General features: G+C 49.0%; 1 protein-coding gene across 7 annotated transcripts in view; it reads left to right on the forward strand.

The window, feature by feature from the left end:
• The first annotated feature begins 2,974 nt into the window (after positions 1-2,974).
• ZHX2 (zinc fingers and homeoboxes 2) overlaps positions 2,975-19,633 on the forward strand; it is a 261,988-nt gene continuing 245,329 nt past the window's right edge. For all 7 annotated transcript variants that reach the window (XR_009215031.1, XR_004370998.2, XM_032760349.2 and 4 more), the window contains exon 1: positions 2,975-3,537. The gene's annotated coding sequence lies outside the window, so the exon portion shown is untranslated. The remainder of the gene's footprint in view (positions 3,538-19,633) is intronic.

Genomic DNA, 19,633 nt, shown 5'->3' on the forward strand with positions numbered 1-19,633 from the left:
CCACACCTCCTAAAGCTTTCACTTCTTGCAAAAGGTTTTTATTCTTGAAATATGTGTATATTTCAACTAAGCAAATACGTACCTAGGAATTCATCCTAAGGAAGTAATCGCAGATGATTCAAAAGATCTGACACAAGGTTGTTCATTGGAATAAAATTGAAACTACCCAATGCCCAACAACAGGGGACCAATTAAGTCCAAAGGTAGTTGAGGACAGTGTTTTAAAAGTCTATTCTCTGGGAAGCTTAAATTCCAACTCCATTACTTAGCATCTGTGTGATGTCAAGCAAGGTACAGTACTTAAGCTCTTTAAGTCTCAGTTTCTATATCTGTAAAATAAAGACAAAATATAGATTTTTGTGATGATTCAATGAAATGATACATATAAAAGGCTCAGCACATGGTAAACGATCAATAATTGTGAACTGCTATTATTATTTATGAGAGTCATTAGTGCTATCATATTAGTGCAAGTCTTTCCCATTCTCCCCATTTCCAGGCACACAATACTTCCATGGATCTTTACAGTTAACTTTGTGATTAGTTCTGACCAATCAGTTGTAAGTGAAAGTGGCATATGCTACTTCCTGGCTGAACATTTACTTGTCCAACATTATTGATTCTGAAGCTCCTAAATACTGTCAGATAACGGTCTGTCTACTCCATGGGTACACTTAAAGCAAACGGGGATCATACCACATAAAGCAAAAGCCACCTTTGTCTTATTCCTCATTGTTTTCTCTTTATATGGTGCAAGTTCGGTCCATGCTAAACTCTGAACAATTTAAAAACACTGCAACATATCAGAAGCCCCTCATCCTTGCTAGTATCCATGAGATTCAAGTGCTCTGAAGATATGAGAATCCAGCAGACCGTTTAAAGGGTTACCTGGTTTCCCTCTGGCCTGGCCCATTCCACCCTACATACAATCTGTCACCTAGCCAGAAGCAGGTGGCAATGAGGTGGCAGCAAGGGAAACTTGGCTTATAGAAAACCCTTCTAAGTGATTGATCATCCAGAGGAGGTGCAGCCTCAAAATAGGAATAGCTTCGTTAAGGTTTGGGTAATTTCCATGGAAACAGACAGAACTAGACTTATTTTAAAGGGGGAGGGGGCAGGGAGTGGAATGGCCTGGAAGGGGCATAATAAGGTAAGCCACGTAAAAATGCTGAAGTTGGTGTGGCCGGGCGGGACGGGACAAGGCGGGGGAATGAGGGGAGGGTCCCATATTTTTTTCTTTTCTTTTTACAATTTTGGTTCACGCTGGGTGAGGCAGAGGTGGGGAGGAGATCAGGCATCGGTAAATTCTGATGTTGATGGCAAGTAAATTAGGTTCTTAGCCGGTACCAAATGAGGTTGAGAAAGACGTGGCCCAAGCTGGATTACAGTCATCAAGAAGTTAACAGAATCCTGTAAGAGCCCCTCCAGTCGCCTTTCAGGTCCGCGAGCATCACGCAAGAGACTCCTTCCCAGGATAGAATCTTGTTTTACGGGCTGTTAAAATGCAAACAAACAGACCCTACATCAGCAATAACCGAACAAACAGGTGCAGGCCATTAAGAAAGTTTTGCATATAAGCTGTTTTAATTTTTGTTGCAAAGGATTTCTGGGGAGTCAAGGGGTGTGTCAGAAATTTGAGCTCTAGGGCAGAACTTAAAAAAACCTTTTAGCTACTTCCTTCTCCCCGGCCTCGGAAATGAAAAAGCCAAAAGGTCACCCAGCGCGTCCGCCACCCAGTCAGCTCCAAGGCCAGCCGTCCTCACCCCAGTCCGGGTCCTCGCCACTGGCCTCTCCGCTGCACACGGCCACCTGTTGATGCCCTCGCGCCCACAGCCGAGTTGCAAACGGCCGCTAGAGTTCGTTCTAATTCCCCAGAGCAGAGCTGGCCGGGAAGCCCCGACGCGACGCGCCTGCTAATCTGCAGGGCGGGCGGGGACTCCGCAGAGCCTCCCAGCCCCAGGATCCCTTTGTTTTCTCGCTGCGCTCGAAGCTTCTAAACTAGCCCTCAGACCGCATCCCCTCGTCCCCGCCCGGGAGCTGCCCGAGAGTCCACAAGCCAGCCCAGGGGGAAACAAGGTCCATCTGGACAGGAATGCGCGGCGCAGACAGGTTGCCGCCTGAGATTCCGAAGTGTGCCCGGATCCCGAATTCCTTAGAGCTCTTTAGCCGAGCACTGTGGCAGGAGCGCGGCGCCCGGAATACAAGTTCATGGTTCCGAGGCCGTGGGCGAAGGGCAGCGCGATCCCCGGCCACCTTTGCTCTAAGGCGCCAAGGGGAGCCTGGGGGCTGCCGCGGTGAGAGCTCCGCTCCCACTGGGAACATTGGAGTCCCAGTTGCGAAAGCGACCCGCCTAGCTTCCGAGGGACTTCTCTGCGAGCACCGCAGGCGTGTGCATTTCTTTGAATCTGAGAATTCCAGCGAACGCGGGCTCTACCAGAGTTTAAGTCGGCCCCTGGGGCGTCTGTTTGTTTATTGGCTCTTAAGGGAAAAAAGTTTGAAGATCTTTAACCAGCCTCAGACCTGGCGCGGGCGGAAATCCCGGAATCTCCCCAGGCAAAAGTGATCTAACTTCAAGTCGTTATATAAGTGGGGGGCTCCTTCTTCCCCTCCCTACGCCGAGCCTTCTCATTATCATTCCGGGAGTAAAATGTGTCTCGCTCAACATAGTTTTAAAATCGTTATTATTATTTTCCTGAGCCTGAACCCGGGCCAAGGCGCAGGCAGCGCCCAGGGTGCGTGGTGGCCCCACCCGCGCACAGTCCCACGCAAAGGGTCCCGGGGCCCGGGTGCCGCCAGAGCCGGGCCCGCAAGCGCGCCCTTCGGTCCCACGGTCCGCCACTCCACGTGGTCAAGATCAACAGTTTGTTGAGCTCATCAGTGACACCTTGAACTTTTCATAAAGAAAATGGGTATTGCACCGAGAGGGTTTGGCCGCGGCCGCCGCGCGGGGTCGTGCTTAATATTCAATGATCTCGCTCGCGCCTCCCCCTCCTCTTCTCGCAGAAATTCCACCGAGTCCGTTACTGGGCTCAGACTTTTAAGTTAATTTACTGCCCCCCTACCTTGGCCAGTAACCAGCGCCTTTAGGGCTAGCCTCCCCCCCAGCTCCTGACTGAAAAATGACATTTCGCCGGTGTCTCCGGAGGGGGCTGAATTTCACTTTGTAACTTTCTGCGGAACCCGAGCCCGGGTGGCAGCTCGGGTGGTGGTATCGTATGCAAATACGCATGCTGACGTTACAGATCATGTGGGTTTTGGCGTAGATTCCCCACTGATCGAGGCATTTTTTTTTCCCTTTTTTTCCTTTTTTTTTTTTCTTTTAAAAATTTTGGCCACCGTTCTCCGTACGGGGGCTTTTTCTGTCTGTCTGTCTGTCTGGCAGGCTGGCTTTCCCCCTCTTTCCCACGGAGCCCGAGCCGGGCGCCCGGTGGGGAGTGGGGAGTGGGTGGGGGGAGCCAGCAGAGTTCCATTTTGGAACGCCCGTGCCGCGTCTCCGCGTTCCCAGCCCGGGTCCCCGCGTTCCCAGCCCCAGCGCAGGTAAGAAACTTCGCCTCGGCGCGGAGCCCCCCCAGCCGGCGCCGCCAGCCCCGAGCCCCGCACGCCGGGCGCCGGCCACTCCAGCCCAACTTTCCCACCGCCGCCGTCGCCGCCGCGGCTCCCGAAAATGTGTTGTTAATGGGACTTGGCCGGGTTTGTGATTGGAAGGGGGGTACAGAGGGGGGGGGGTGTGCAGGATCTTTTTGCGGGTGGGAGGAAATGAGCGGATACAGAGAGGGAAGGAGATTTTTTTTAAGAGTTTTGATTACAAGTTTGGATAAATGGGAGCCAGAGCGAGGAGGAGGAGGAGGAGGAGGAAAAACATGTCTACGTTTCCCTATGTCGACATAAGCCACAAAAAAATATGGCGTCCGCTTTCGACAGGGCGTTACGTAGACCTGACTGTTTTTATTTATTTATTTCGTGGCCGTCTCCCTCCCTTCTTGGCCAAACTGCGGCGCTTTGTGCAAACGGGGCAGGTCCCGCGGGGACTCCACTGGGACGTGGCCCCGTCTCCGCGAGTTTTGGCAGGCGGGGGGGCTGCGTGTGTCTGCTCCCCTCCCTCCCCCTCTCCCCTCTCCCGGTGACGATTCGCCGTAATGTGGTGGCAGGAAGCATGACGCCGTGGGCCGAGGCTGCCTCTGCTCTCGTCGCTCCCGGCGGCTGCAGGCAGCGGGCGCGCAGCGCGGGCGGCAGCCGAGCTACCTGGCGGGGGCAGGGCCGGAGCGCGGCGCAGTCCTCACCCCCGCTCAGGTGCAGGGGGAGTCTGCGCGGGGCGGGGGGCCGAGGGGGGCCGCGGGACCCCCGGCCCTGCTGTCCGCTGCCAGCTGGCCGGAGCCTCTGCCAGCCTGAGCCCACGTTCGCCCCCCTGAACGGCAGCTGGCGCTTTTCGTCTGCCCCACAAGAGGTTAATCTTTGTTGGTGTTGCAGCTTCTTTGTGGCTTCCCCAGGACTTGTATCCTCGGCTTTGCAAACTTGCCCTTTTCCCAGCCACTTTGCAGGAGGCTGCGGAGACGAAGATGAGCGGAAAGTTGGAAACCAGCAGGCATCACAGGACGGTCCCTTTGGCCTCGTAGCTGTGCTGAGCCTGGGAGGCGGAGGAGGAGGTGGAGGCGGCGGAGGAGGAGGGTTTGTCAGGCTGGGGAGAAAACTTGATGGGGAAGCCAAATTGTGATTTGTTCAGGTTTCCACCTGATTGATAGTCTTCAAAGCCAGTAGGTCTCTACCTTCAACGGTTTCGCGGTGGCCTTTTGTTTGTCTGGGGCGTGGAGAAGGAGAGAAGTCGATGAATAAGGACTTTCGCTCGACCCCTCCCCTTTTAAAGAGTGGTTGCTCAGCTTGGCCCCCTGGGACACTGCCTTTTAGGCCCTGGAGTTCTTCCCCTACCTGCTCTCTGATCACTTTCTCTCTGTTAAGTTACCAGATCCCCAGGTCTCAGGCAGTCCCCGATGAGCAGAATGGAGTTAGGAGGAGAGGATTCCTTCCCCAGCACTTCTTGAATTGCCCAGACCTCCCACAATTACCCTCTTAAAACCACACACGCACACACACACACACACACACACACACACACACAAACACACACACATTTACTCACTCTCTCCTTTATATATGGCAGAAATTAATGACTGTAGAAGTGAAGGGGGTGAGGTTCTGAGAGCTCTTCAAGATTTGAGTCAAAAGGTGATTTTCTGTTTATGAGGGCAGCGAGTTTAAGCAGTTCACTCCCAGGGCAGTAATGTCAAAAAGCGTTTGGATGACGACCAAGTGGAATAAATATCTTGTAAAATGGCATGTTTAATAGTAAAAATAGATTAATGGAGCCAGCCGTCAAGTGGTTGAATGGGACTAGCATAAAGGTTTAAGTTTAAAGGGAAAGTTACGTAAAGCTGTATACACAGCTTTTAAGGCCAGAAGGGAAAAAATCTACAAGTAAGGCTGAAAAGTGTCACTGACAATAATTGGACTGGTGATGTGTGGAAATATCATCGCTGTTTAAATGCTCTGCGCCGTGAGTGTTCTCTTGCGCACTTGTACCTTTCCTTCTAGCCAGGTTTGCTGTCAGCTAAAGGATGCACCTGAAGATTGTGCTTCAGGGGAAAATGCAAGAAACCAAGATTTTGGGGCACATCAGCTATCTCAACTAATGTCCATTTAAAGGGGGAAAACACCACTGTTTGTTGGCACTGAAGAAAGGGTATTCCTGTGATGTAAGTGCAGTGTATCTTGACATGCTGAAAGGCGGCCCCACCCGGCGTTTCTCATCCACATCCGGACCATGTGATTTGGTGGGCTGCTGTACACTTATCAAAAAGAATCATGGCAATGTTTGATAACAGTTGCTAACACTGTTATGGTGTGTGAGGCGCAATGCTGTGTATTTTACATGCTTTATCATTTAATTCTCACCACAATCCTGTGAGCTAAGTACTACTATTTTCCTCCGTTTATGGTTGAGGAAACAGAGGCTCCAAGAGGTGAAGAAACTTGCCTGAGCAACACAACAAAAAGCAAATCCAGGCCTAACTTCATAGCCTTAACCAGTCCCTTGTAGCAGCATCCAGATACATAACGTCATAGTTAGAATAAAGGGTCAGGTCCAGCAGAAAAGAGGGAACAGTAGCCACTGTCCGGTAAAGGGTCAGGTCCAGCAGAAAAGAGGGAACAGTAGCCACTGTCCCGAGGTCTGAACTCTAGAATTTACCTGGATTTTATTCCTTTATTCATTTATTTAGCAACTGTGTGTTGATTTATTTATTCATTCAGCAACTATAATGTTCATTATACTAATAAGAACCCATAGCCATTAAGCATTTTTGTATGCCAGGCACCATCCCAAGTGCTTCTGACTAGACTATTTTGTCTTCATGACAACTCTGATGTAAGTACTCTCATTCTCTCCTTTTTCTAGATGAGGAGGCACAAGCCCAGAGAAGTTAGCTAACTTCCCCAGGACCAAACAGCTAGTAAGCAGAGTGGCAGTCCCCAGAACACACACACTCTGCTGTTGTAATGCAGAGCGCATAACCAGATGTTATGGAAACGCTGGGGAGACAGAGCCCTCCTGGCAGAAACGCAAAGCACTGCATGCTCCAGACATTATGGAGATGCTGGTGGGATACAGACCCCCTGCCCTCTAGGAGTTTGAGCCGACTGCGGGGAAGCACTCATTAAACCAAATCAAGCAGGCTTAGATAAGTGCTATAATTGAGAAAACTAACCACTGTGGAAGCACAAGGAAAGGCATGATTCTTCTGCTCTGAGGGGATCACAGAGGATCTCCTAGAGGTGGGAGCAGCTGAACTGCCCCATGAATGAAGAGGAACAATGTCTGGAGGTGTAGCCAATATCATTGCATTCTGCTGCTAGCAGCAGAATCTTGACTACCAGTGACTTAACCAGATAGGGACTTTTTTGTGTCAGACAACAACGGGGTGGGGGGTAAAGGGGGATGATGCCTCAGCTGTACCATTGGGAACCCAGACTGCTTCTTTCTACTCTGCCATGCTTAGAGTGGAGGCCTTTGGCCTTAGGTTTATCATCTTGTGGTAGGAAAGTGGCTGCTACGTCTCTAGGCCTGAGGTTTGCATTCCAAGAAAGAGAAAAAAGGATGAATGAGTCTCAAAGAGCTTTTACCCAGTACAGCTTCACTGCTATATCTGGGAAGGGGCACCCCTCTCGGGGACTTCTGTCCTTAGCTCATCGACCAGAGCTGTGCCACGTGGTGACTACTGCCAGGGAAGAGCAGTCAAGTATTTTTAGTTGGACCCATTGCTGTCATGAGCAAATTGGGGTTCAACTTGTAAGTCAGAAGGGGTGAAAGGAGGAATGGTTGTTGAGTTGGTAGGGAGGGCATGTGCTGCCTAAGATGAGAAAGAAGGGCCCTGGGAGTGGTGGACAGGTACCCTGGGGAGGTGGAGAGGGGGATGCAGGGAAGGCTGTGCAAAGAGATGATGCCAGGCTTGGGGGTGCAGATGGAGGAGGTTGGCTTTTAATCTCTAGGTACTAGGGAGCTATGGCAGGTTTCTGAAGGTCACATGTTTGGAGAAGGGAAGACTAAGACTGACAGCAGAGTACCTGGTGCAGACAAACGAGCTTAGTTCTTATTTGCAATAAAACGAGTTCTGGAAAGTTTCAGGCCAGGGGACCAGTTTTGCCTCAGGGCGAAAAGAAGACAATGTGCAATAAAGAAGTAAGGGATGATTTGCTTTTAGGTCCTGTCAATAAGAATCCAAACTTAACCTGATGTGAGTCAGCTGTTACAGGGAGGCAATCAGCTCTCCTTTCTGGATAATTCAGTTAGTGGGACTGGAAAAGCTGGAAGGGGGTGCCATTTACTCTCCAAACACTACACTTGCCTTTTTCCTGACCTTCGGGGCTCCTGGGCCCTAGCTGCAGCTCCACCACTCATCAGCAGGATACCTTTGGCCATGACCCTCGCCATTGCTTTAAATCAAGGAGATGATATCAGAGGATGTCAGAGGCCTTCCCAGCACCAGATTCCCCAGGTTAGATTCCTCCAGCAAAGGCCAGCCTCTCTGATTGTCTTTGCTCGGGGTATTACCTTTATGACTTTGAGCTGTTACTTACCTCAATTTTCTTATCTCTGAAATGGAGATCACTTTAGTAGCTGCTGTATGAGTTGTTAGGAAACTTAAGAAAGTTGTAAAAAGGCTTAGCACACACCTCACATATGAACTGTGCTCAACAAATCACCATCATCACTGCAACCACCTCAAGAAAGTGACTTTATTGTAAATTTGAGGTCCCAAGTAATTAGCATGTGTGGATTTCATCATCAATCCCAGGACCCTGACTGTCCCCATCTCATTGCCATTCCCCTTCTGCCTCCCCCCAACCCCAGTACACACATGCACTCATTTTGTGGCAAGTCCGAGCAACTACTGAAATGGAAACCTGACCCTGGAATATCAGAGTGAGATGCTGGTGCATTGTTCAGGTACCTAATGTGCTGTGTCATAGCCACATCCAGACAGTGCAGCTCAGGAAGGATGCTTGGCTGTGCACATGCCCCTTTGATAGACAATAAAGTAGACATTATTTTCTGTATTGACAAGATTATTTCATTTTGAACTGAAAAAAATCCTGATTCCCCTCCCCCACCCTTCTCTAATGCCCCCACCCTACATTGAACAGGTTGTGATTTTAAGAACATCCACCCACAGTCTGCTTCCTGTTCTTACACTTGTAATCATGCAGTTAAGAGGGGTTGATTGACATTGGGGTGTGTGTGTGTGTGTGTGTGTGTGTGTGTGTGTATGTGTGTGTAAAACAGACCCCACGGGGAAAAACAGTCCTGACAACAGTATATCAATTTCCACCCAAACTTTAAAATGGAATAGAGACACCAGGGCCAGAACCTGTTTTCTTGCTGATACCTCTCTTTACCCCCTGGTGGACAGTATTTACCTGTTAAAAGCCACAGTTCACACCCTTTCTTCCTCTTTCTCTCCCCACTACTCCCTAACATTAGAAACACTTAGTGGAGATTAATCTTGTTACACATTGTTTCACTGCAATGGTATTTAACACATAACAGAATCTGCAGTGAATGAAATTCTTGTGCTATTGATCCATGGGGGATCAATATGAAGGAATGTGAGCCAGGCATTCATTGTGGTGTAACAGATTTGTGATATATTTTAGGGGTGCACATGTCTACTTTGGGATGGAATAGCGGGAAGCCCACGCTGAGTTTATCTTTCAGAGAAAAATCAGCAAAATCCTGGGGACCATTTCCTGTCAAGTTCAGGGTCAGGGAATAGATTCATGGATCTCTGGGGCTTCAGGGAGTAGCCAAATTGAGTTAGCTCTTTCTTTGGAAGGAAATCCTCCCTGTTAGGGGCCCAGGGGCTACTTGTGAGAGAGAGAGAGAAGGAACCTGCTATTGAGGCAAAGAGGAAGAGGGTTATGAATGAGAGTTCCTGGGCTACAGCCCCTCCTTGTCCTGGTTGGATGCCTGCAACTGCAGCTGCTGGGCTCAAAAACATCTGCAGAAAACTGAGGAAGGACCAGAAGTCTAAGTTAGGGAGGAAGTGGCAGGCACTCATGCATGCCTGCATATGCTGTGCAGAGGTGACCGTTTAAACCAGTGTTGCAGAAAGACTCAAGAAAAACACTCCTCGGCAGGCCTGACATTTATGCCCCCACAGCCATCTCACCCCCACAGCCTGGTTCACTCTGGCTGGTGAAACTGAACAAATACAAAGCTCCCTACACAACCAGATGCACAAAGCTCCCTACATACCCAGACACAGCACAAGCACATGGTGTTCACCATGTTAAGAACAGCAACAGCCACAGAAAAAGTAAGCACCTACTATGTGCTAGGCACTATGCTAAACACTTTCCCTTCACAGTGTCATTTAATCTGACCCTGAGGAGTAAATCGAGAGTGGCAGTGTAATTCCACTTAAAAGGTAGGAAAAATGGGCTAGCATGGTGGCTCACGCCTGTAATCCCAGCACTTTGGGAGGCCGAGGCAGGTGGATCGCTTGAGCTCAGGAGTTCAAGGCCAGCCTGGACAACATAGTGAAACCCCATCTCTACAAAAAATAAAAAAAAAAACTAAAAAATGAGCTGGGTGTGGTGACACACACCTGTAGTCCCAGCTACTTGGGAGGCTGAGGCAGGAGGATCGCTTGAGCCCAGGAGGTCAAGGCTGCAGTAAGCCATGATCACGTCACTGCACTCCAGCCTGAGTGAGAGAGCAAGACTCTGTCTCAAAATAATAAAAAATAAAAAAAGGTAGGAAATGAAAGCTCAGAGGGGTTAAGTACTTATTCAAGGTCACAGAAAGAAGGTAGCAAAGACAGAATTCAAACTCAGCTCACTCTGATTCCAGAGCTTTCTGATATTGTACGTAAGTCTCCTGGAGGCCTGGCCCACATCAGCCTGGGAGAGGTGTGAGGAGAAGGGACGGTTTTAGATCGTGCTTTGGGATAGTCTGATTGCTTTTCTGATAAGGAGCATAGGGATGCATGCCTTCCTGCATGAGTGTGCGTGCACGTGTGCGCATGAGAGTTTAGTCAAAACAGGAGAGAATTACAAATCCCCATCTGTTATCTACAGCTCCCCCCAAACCACCCCTCCTCTAAAAGAGGCCATTGTAAAGCCTCTATCAGTGTCTCCAAGAGAACATTCTCCAGGGGCATTGCGCCCTCTGCCCTCTTCTCCCCGGATCTGGAGGGAAGGAATCCCCGTGGGCTGAAAGCTGCAAAGTTGGAGCTGGAGGAGAATCTGGGTGCTCCTTTCAGGATGCAGAGTGGCCTCGCCAGCCAATGGGGGAAGGGGGTGGAGGAAGCAGGCGGAGGGAGGGTGGAGAATGGCTGTGTTGCTGTTTTTATACAATAAAAGAGGATCATTGTAATTGGGAGCCTTTGAATCATAACACGTCTGCCTATGGCTCTCCCCAGCTGCAGAGCCATTTAGTTAAATAGCGCACAGAAAACTCCTTTCAGCTGATATTACGTTCCCGCTGTTCTTAAAATATGAGACTGGGCTGAATTGCTCTAAGGACAAAGCCATCTCAGGCGCCCCCCCCAGCCCCTGGGTGTACCCAGAACCCCCCAGGGATCTCCATAGCCTGTGGAGGAGGAAGTTTAGAACTTATTTCCATTTGCATGGCACCCTGTCTTTTTGAAAATAGATTAAGATATTTGCACACAGCCTGGTCAGAGCTGGATGTCGTGGTGAAGTTGTTTGTGGCAGTGGTGGTCTGGAGGGAGTAGGAAGAGGCCAGGAGGCCAGGAGGCCAGCACTGGCGGTGATGGGGTGTGCCTTTGCTTTTGTGTAGGGGAGGTAGAGAGGTAGATAATGCAGGGATGTGAACTGACAGATAGAAGCTGGAGAAAGAGACTGCCCTCTGGCCAAGACATTTAGGGGAAAAGATGGGTTTCAGGCAGGAGAGGATTGAAGCGCCAGCCCTCCCCTAGGCTCTCCTACTAGAGAACTCTACGGTTTCATTATCTTGTAGAACTGCCTGTTACTTTCTTCTGGGGAACTTTGTGTTAGAGAATTGATTCTGAGTATGTGGTGAATTTCTGCCAGAGACACGTAGTCCAGGAGAGCCCGAAGACTTCACGTTGTTTCCAAGAACCAGGGCTCTTGGGCAGAAAGAGCCGCAGAACAGAAACGGTCTTGATCACTTCACAGTTAATGGTAAACATTCCAAAGAACGGAGAACTTGCATTCGACAGTGTGAACTTGGACAGTGCCTGACTTTGGCGCTTTTAGAATAGGATTTATGGATTTCCTGGTACAGCATATATAATGTCCTCTGGAATCACTGAAAGAGGATTTTGAGAGGAGGAGTCTAGTAGCAACATGGTACATTGGTAGGATCCAGGAATGCTCTAGCTGAAAAAAAATTTTAGGGATCAAATAGCCCAGCTTGAGGAAACTGAGTCCCGGAAAGGTAAGATAATTGGCCCAAGGTTATACAGTCCTATGGCCATGTATTATTTTTCTTCTTCTCTACAATCTAGCTAAGGCCCTTCTGTTTCCTCGGCCGGCCAGCCAGCTCATCCCAGCACCTTCCCTCCCCGCTTCAATTCCTCTTTCCAGTCAGCATTCACTGAGCACCTGCCAGAGGAAGAAAACAATGCTCCTGCCTTCAGGAAGGTCACAGTCGTTGGCACTTAGCTACAACGTCTGCTGCCCATTGTCATGCTAGCCCTCACTGACATCACAAGCACAAATCTACATGCATTTTGTGGGTGTGCTCGGACAATCCTAAGAGAGGTTGGGATTCTGTTTTGTTTTTCGTTGTTGTTGTTATTTTTGATACGGAGTCTCACTCTGTTGCCTGGGCTGGAGTGCAATGGCGTGATCTCAGCTCACTGCAACCTCCATCTCCTGGGTTCAAGCAATTCTCCTGCCTCAGTCTCCCGAGTAGCTGGGACTACAGGTGCATGCCACCATGCCCGGCTAATTTTTGTATTTTTAGTAGGGACGGGGTTTCACCATGTTGGCCAGGCTGGTCTCGAACTCCTGACCTCAAGCGATCCTCCCATCTCGGCCTCACAAAGTGCTGGGATTACAGGCATGAGCCACCGTGCCTAGCCCAATGTTGAGATTCTGTTATCCCCATTTAACAGACAAGAAAGTACAAAGTGGGGAAGTCCGTTATCCAAGAGTTCTGGAAGCCAGGCAGGCAGGCTTGTGCCACACCTGATGTTCATCAAGCCTAGGCACATTTAACCCCTCCTGCCCTCTATGCACCTGTGGCTCCAGCAAAAGGGCTGTGGCCCCTCCTCCATGGATTAGAACCTGTGGCTGAGCCACAATCCAGCACGGAGGGTAACAGCAAGGATGGGTGTGCATTCAGGGTCTTCCTCTGCCAACGGTCTTCCTCACCCATGATTTTCCCCAATTTATTGAATGCTCCAAATATCCTCACACCGTAGCCCATGTCATTTGCACAGCAACCCTACAGAGTAGATAATATGAAGGTCAGAGCCAGAACTCGACACAGATCTTTGGAATCCAAGACTTGAAGAGTTTAACCCACATCAGGCTGGTGCCTGCAGCAGCTGCTGCAGCCAGAGTAGCTGATTGGGAGACCTGCGTGGGCACGGGCAGGTCACTTAGAGACCGGGTGACTGCCCACTTTAGTTCCCCAAAGTCCCCCTAAAAATAAAGGCACTTCAAGGGAATTTAGACAACCTTTAAGTCCTTTAAGTGAGCAACAGATACTTATCTGAGCATAATAATAAGTGTTAAGATGATGTAAGATGAAGGTGTGGTGGCTCACGCCTGTAATCCTAGCACTTTGGGAGGCCGAGGCCGGTAGATCACCTGAGGTCAAGAGTTCAAGACCAGCCTGACCAACATGGTGAAACCCCATTTCTACCAAAAATACAAAAATTAGCTGGGCGTGATAGCACATGCCTCTAATCCCAGCTACTTGGGAGGCTGAGGCAGGAGAATTGCTTGAACCTGGGAGGTGGAGGTTGCAGTGAGCCGAGATCATGCCACTGTACTCCAGCCTGGGCAACAGAGTGAGACTCCATCTCATAAAAAAAAAAAGATGATGTATAGGATACTCTCAGGCATTGTGCAATGCTGTGCCATGGGTATTATCATTAGCCCTATTTTCTAAAATAGCATTATGGAGATATAACTTACATACACAAGTGTCACCCACTTTAAGTGTACAATTTATTGACTTTTAGTATAGTATATTTACAAAATTATGCAACCATTACCACGATGTGACTTTAGCACATTTTTATCACCCCAGAAAGAGACCCTGTGTACCCATTAGCAGTCACTCTCCATTCCCTTCTTCCACTCCCCACCCACCTTAGCCCAAGCCCTACACAGCCAGTAATCTACTTGCTGTCTCTGTAGGTTTGCCTTTTCTGGACATTTTATGTAGGTGAAATCATACACCATGTGGTCTTTTGTCTGGCTTCTCTTCTTTCCCTTTTGAGGTTCATCCACGTTGTAGCATGTATTAGTATTTTGTTTCCTTTTATATCCTGTTGTGTGGATATACCACATTTTTTTGTTTTTTTGTTTTGTTTTGTTTTTTGAGACTGAGTCTCGCCCTGTCACCCAGGCTGGAGTACAGTGGTGCAATCTCAGCTCACTGCAAGCTCCGCCTCCCGGGTTCACGCCATTCTCCTGCCTCAGTCTCTCCGAGTAGCTGGGACTACAGGTGCCCGCCACCACGCCCGGCTAATTTTTTTGTATTTTTAGTAGAGACAGGGTTTCACCGTGGTCTCAATCTCCTGACCTCGTGATCCGCCCGCCTCGGCCTCCCAAAGTGCTGGGATTACAAGCGTGAGCCACTGCGCCCAGCCGGATATACCACATTTTGTTAGCCATTCATCAGTTGATAGACAATCGGGTTGTTTCTGCTTTCTGGTGATTATGATGCTGCTGCTGTGAACATTCGTATACAAGTCTTTGTTTAGAGATGTGTTTTCGTTTCTCTTGGGTAGATACCCAGGAGTGGAATTGCTGGCTTGTATGGTAACTCTATATTTAACTTTTTGAGAAACTGCCAAACAGTTCCCCAAAGTGGATGCATCATTTTTATGTTCCCATCAGCAGAGTATGAGAGAGTTCTGATTTTGCTGCGTCTCTGTCCACCCTTGATATTGTCATTAGCCCCATTTTACAGGTGAGGGAACTGAGGCACAGAGAAGGGAGGGTCCCATGGCTAGGGTGGAGGAGCAAGACACACACACATGCCTGGTCATTGGACTACCCAGGGCCAGGGCTAGAGGAAAGCAAATGAGGTACCCAGTGTGCAAAATTTAAGGTGGCACCCACTCTCAGGTTCATACAAGTGCAGGGTGGCACCTGAGAGTGTGTCCTTAAATTTTGCTACCTGGGTACCTGATTCGCAGCGTACCTCACCCTGGTCCAGGCCCTGCCACCACCCAGCTCCTAGTGTATAGGGCACTGTGCTCACTGTTGTGGGGGTGAACACAGAGATGGCCACACCGCTTCCCCTTCCCTGGAGGTACTCGGTGTGGCTGGAGAACCCATGCATCTGCAACCCCCACAGCTAGCCTGGCTGGACTTGCAAAGCCTGAATCGCTGCTCACAGGGTTGCTGTGAGAATTACAGGGGATCATACCTGTGAAGCATTTAGCACAGTGCCTGGCACCTAGGCATGCCCTAGAAGTGCTGGCTGGTGTCATTGTTGTCATTGGCGTATGTCTGACCTTACCTCCTGTGAGGATACCTCTAAGTCCCTATAGGTTGAGGGACATCCATGAAAGGAGAGGCCATCACCCAGGGACCAGGAAGTGGCCCGGGATGAAGGAAACTGGACATCCAGGCCCTCCTCAGCCCCACTGATCCTGACCTGGGCATCATAAGTCCCAGCCACAGAGCCCAGCACTGGCTCTAGTTGAGCCCAGGGGTTCTGCTCTGGGCTGTAGACACTCCATGCCTGATTCTGTTATCTCCAAAGCCAGAGTGCAATGCCGTGCTCCCCACACATGAGAAAACACCTGCTGGATGATACTTGGGGCAGCCATGGTGAGCCAAGTAGGGGCCCTATCATGGCCTTTTTTGTAACCAGCTTAGTCTGCTGGTCTTCAAGGATTCAGTTCAGGGAAGGGAGCACTAACTGATCTGTCGTAGGAGATTTGGGAAATCAACTTTGAGAATTCTAGATGAATAACAGATGCATTGGTTACAAAAATGATAGAAACGATGAGAGCCTTCTTTCCAGTTTGGTCAAAGGCTACATAGATTCTGCACATGACTCAAATGGACTCACCCCTCTTAATTGCAGATGCTTGGGGGGCCCTGCCTCTGGGAAAGACTGCTTGCTGGCAGGGCCATGGGACCAATGGCATCAGACCTCCTACTGCCACTCTCCTCAGCCCTGTGCACACACCATGTCCTGGCACCCACCTGCTGGCACACCCTGAGTGTGGGCCATCTGTGCTGTAGGGTCCCCTGTTGGGAGATACCTTTTGTCTTATGCTATCTACCAGACATTGTACATGTGGGTTGGTGCCATGATGAGTCCTTGAGTTTGCTGAACTCTGGAGCTTTATGCTTTGATTCTCACCTCCCTACCCCAACCCCCTGCCACCTGAGCACCTGAGTACCCAGCTTTCACTGAGTGGTTGCTCAATAAATATTTGTTATATTGATACATAGAATTCAAGAAAAGAGAGTCTGGGTATGTTGAAATAGGAGTGTGACATCATGTTAGTCCTAACTGCACAAAAGTGAATGGAAACTCTTCCAGAGTTGACTTTTTTTTTCCCATCTGTTTTCTTTTCTTTTTTTTTTTTTTTCTAACAAGAGGAAGGAGGAAGTCTTATTGGAAGTAATACATGTTGTGTCATCTGTCACCAATCTCTCCCTTCCTCCACGCCACTGAGGTTCTAAAATACCAAATTTGCTCATGTTTCACTAACCGCCTAAAACCCTCTCCTGGTCACTGCTTTCCTAGGGGTCAGAAACCCAAGCGCTTTCAAGAGCTTTGCAGGTAGCATAAAAGAGTGAAGGGGTCAAGTGTAGAATAGTGGGAAGCAGTGGGAGTGGGTCAGACTAGAGAGCCTATCTCAAGTCTAAAGATATTTAGATTTTTTAATGGACTCTCCAGTCCACTACAGACTGCCAGTTGTAATTTCTGACCCATAGGATCAAGTCCAAATTCCTGACCCTGGCATGGTGGCTCTTTGAGAGCTGAGCTCTACCCACCAGGCATGTTTTGCTCTAAAGCCTTCCACCTCTTCCACATACCCCACACTTCAGTCATATCAGACTGACCCCTGAACCCCAAATGCACTGTCCTCTCTCCCCTTTCATTCCTTCTCTTAAGAAAGACTCCTGTAGTTCCTTCTTCCCAGAAAGACTATCCCCAAGCTTAGCAAAACCTACTTTCTTCTACTCTAGAGATATTTGTTCTCTCCTGTAAAAGGCCGGTGTGCCATGGAAATAACCTGTTAGAAATCTTAGCTGATGGATTTTGATCTGTTTGTACATCTGCATCCCTGAAATACTATGAGCCACTCCTCCACCCCAAGGGAAAGCTTCCTGTTTGTCTCCGTGTTCCCAGCACCAGCACAGGGCTGGCCCACTTCATAGGCTCAAAATTAATGTCTGTGGAATGACTGGATGGTTATATGAATGAGGAAGTGGCTCTGTCACTACAGCCTATAGGGAGTTCTATGCTCCTGGGTTGGCACAGGTGCAGAATGAGTTGCTGCTCGCTGCTGCCCCTGGTGGCAGGTCATTGCCACAGCCTGGAAGGACTGTCACTGGACTATTTTGTAACAGGAAGTAGTCAAGGCAGTGTCTATCCCAGGCCAGCTTTGTCCCAAGTTCAGGCGCTTTTGGCCTATCTTGGCCAACCTACCTGCCTCCCTGGCCTAGCCCTGCTCCCTTGTCTGTAAGACACCTGGCCTCTGGGTGCAAGCTGGGTCCACTTCCTCCCTTGGGCCTGGCCTTATCCCTTGTTTCCTCCTGGGAGCACCATCTCCACCTTCCTTTGTGGCACGCAGAGCAATATCACAGCTGTCCTTGCAGGATCTTTCTGGTACTTCCAATAGTAAACTTTTTTTTTTTATAGAGTCTGAACTTGAGATCAAATGCTATTTAATGGTGGTAGGAAGGCAGGATGTAAATGTGTTAAGTGTCAGCCATTGAACCAAGCATGTTGTATACTATACCTTGTTTTATATTATTTAATCCCAACTACCCTCTTTGGTAGAAATTTTTTTACTCATTTTACATATGAGGAAATTGAGGCTTCAAAGAAATTAACTTGCCTGAGTTACACAGTAAAAGGCAGGGCTGGGATTTGAAGCCAGGTCTGAGTGACATCTGATCCCATATACTTGCCCTGTCACAGGGCTGGACTGTTACATAAAGGACATAAAGATTCTGTGTTAAGGCCAGGCGCGATGGCTCATGCCTGTAATCCCAGCACTTTGGGAGGCCGGAGGAGGCAGATCACCTGAGGTCAGGAGTTCGAGGCCAGCGTGGCCAACATGATGACCCTGTCTCTACTAAAAATACAAAAATTAGCTAGGCATGGTGGCAGGCGCCTGTAATCCCAGCTACTTGGGAGGCTGAGGCAGGAGAATCGTTTGAACCCAGGAGGCAGAGGCTGCAGTGAGCTGAGATCATACCACTGCACTCCAGCCTGCACAATGGAGTGAGACTCCATCTCAAAAAAAAAAATAAATAAATAAAAATAAACCCTTAGCACTGGCCCTGTCTTCCCCACTAGAGTTTAAGATTTTGCTTATGAGAGACCGCACGACGGGAACTAGTAACAGCAGCATCTTTTTCCTTTCCCTTTGGAGGCACTTCTTGGCACTAACACAGCCTCTCATCCTCAAGACACTGTCCTCTTGCAGTTTTGTCACCAGTGGGATGGTGGGATTATTAAGATTTACTAAATCTTAATAATCTTAGTGTGCCATCTTGTGTAATAGGAAAATGGGCTTGGGATTCCAGTCTAATATTTGTGTGTGCACACACCCACGCTTAAGTAGTAGAATAGCAGACCATTCTGTAACAACTGTGTGTAGGGGAGAAAACCTAGTTTCCTTTCTTTCCCTTTTTAGGTTCTTTGTGGAAACGCTTTCCTGAAGACAAAAGTCAGATTAACAGAAGACAAACAACCAAACGTTTATTAACGCGTGCTCTGCCCATCACATGGGAGAGGCCTTAGTTTAAAAGTATTTCTTTCTCAAGGTGGTGGCTTAGGGACCTTGCTTAAATAGTATTTTAACAAAGGGCCATAAATCCTATATAGTGACAAGACAAAGAAGAGAGCAGTTCCAGTCTTTGAAAAAGCGGGAAAATGTGAGAAGACAGTAAAATCTGTTCCCAGATTCCTCGGGTGCCTGCTGGTGCCTCCTTTGGGCTGCTAAGTCCGTGCTGTCTCCAGTAAGGAAAGATCTGTGTCCTCCCATCAGGCAGATGCAGGCTGGGCAGGGGGTTCCTTGGCATTGTCAATGTCTTTCACTTAACCATTCTCAATAGTTTGGAGAAAAGTATTTTGGTTTCCTTCAGGTGCAGGAAACCTCTGGGATAGGCATTGGATGAGATATGTGAGTAGTCAGGTTAGGCTAAGCTATGATACAGTGACAGGTAAACGCCGATATCCCAGTGGCTTCATAAGGCAGAGTTTATTTCTTCCTTTCATGAAGTCCACTGAAGGACTACAGCTCTGTAAGGCAGCGTTCCTCCAAGCTGTGACTTGGGGATCCACGCTGCTAAAATTTTGTAGCCACTTCATTTGAAACAATTGGCTTTCAGGCTGCTGGAGGAGAGGAAGAGAAAAGGAAAGGGGTACTTACCCACTTTCTAAAGTTGCCACTTCTGCTCACACAACCCCGCATAGCCACAAGGAGCCTGGAGACTGTGGGGGAAGCACATGACTGTTGGGCCAGTAGTGCCTGTTTCTGCCCAGAGAACCCTGGGCTGGCTGTGCTGCTTCAGCAAGCATTGTGCCTTGTTTTCTCTCCGCTCAGCAAGGCAACCAGTTTCCCTTTTACCTCGAACAGGATTCCTGAATCTAGGCCCACAAAGTGTTTCGGGGCAAAGCCCAGACCTGAACAGAAGCTTCCAGACACTTAGT

The sequence above is a fragment of the Hylobates moloch genome, unplaced genomic scaffold (genome assembly GCF_009828535.3).
Source record: "Hylobates moloch isolate HMO894 unplaced genomic scaffold, HMol_V3 SCAFFOLD_9, whole genome shotgun sequence".
Lineage (NCBI taxonomy): Eukaryota > Metazoa > Chordata > Mammalia > Primates > Hylobatidae > Hylobates > Hylobates moloch.